The sequence below is a fragment of the Convolutriloba macropyga genome, chromosome 3 (genome assembly GCF_964194025.1).
Source record: "Convolutriloba macropyga chromosome 3, txConMacr16.3, whole genome shotgun sequence".
In the NCBI taxonomy this organism is placed as follows: Eukaryota; Metazoa; Xenacoelomorpha; order Acoela; family Convolutidae; genus Convolutriloba; species Convolutriloba macropyga.
The window spans coordinates 52,734-53,580 of NC_134470.1; positions in this window are offsets into that span (position 1 = coordinate 52,734).

Sequence of the window (847 nt, forward strand, 5' to 3'; positions counted from 1 at the left end):
GATTTGTAACCGGTTGAAAATTTAAATTGTCGAATTTCTCTGTACCCTCTTGCGAAAATCATTTAGTATACATAGCAAAATTTGATGCAAATAATGAAAGTAAAAGTGCTGTTAAGTATTAAAAATAACGGATTCAATCATGTTAAAAAATTATTTGGCAAAAGTTGAGGAAAAATTTCAAAATTATAAAAAGTCCTCGACGGATAAGATATTTCAAGATTTTGTGACAATACTCGAGAATTCTGCAGCTATAGAAATCATTTTTTTGACAAGGATAACGTTTTATTTGTTGGTTAAAAATGATATCTTTTCAATGGACCATTAATCTAGTGTTAGATTGTTTATGTTGTAAAAGTGAAGAGCATGTTTTGAAGTTCTCCTGGCGGAATTCAACTGAGCGACAAGAGTCTGATGAAGACAAGAGTCAACAAACAATGATGCTACACACTTGTTTTCCCTCAATTTCACCCGCATAACAAACACCTTATCCACTTAGTTAATCCGAAGCTAGGCAGGTTTTGAAAGCGTTCATTTAAACAGTAAAGAACGCTTCGCTTGTTACACTTTTTGGGCATTCAGATCTGATGGAAATGGTTTGATAATGCAAAATGTACACCTCAGTATTTTTGTTACCTGTTTATTGCCACGTCACCGATCTTGAAGGTTTTTGTCAAAGTGATTGCAGTGTCTCTGCAAGTGGTGCCGGCATTGGAGAAGGTAATTTCGCCAAAGAAATCAGATGCCAAAGTCAAAGTAACAAAGTAGCCTAGACTCAACAATAACACTTGGAGAACATTTTCGAAAGCCATATTGTCAGGCAAAACAGCGAATCTGAGAATGATCAAGT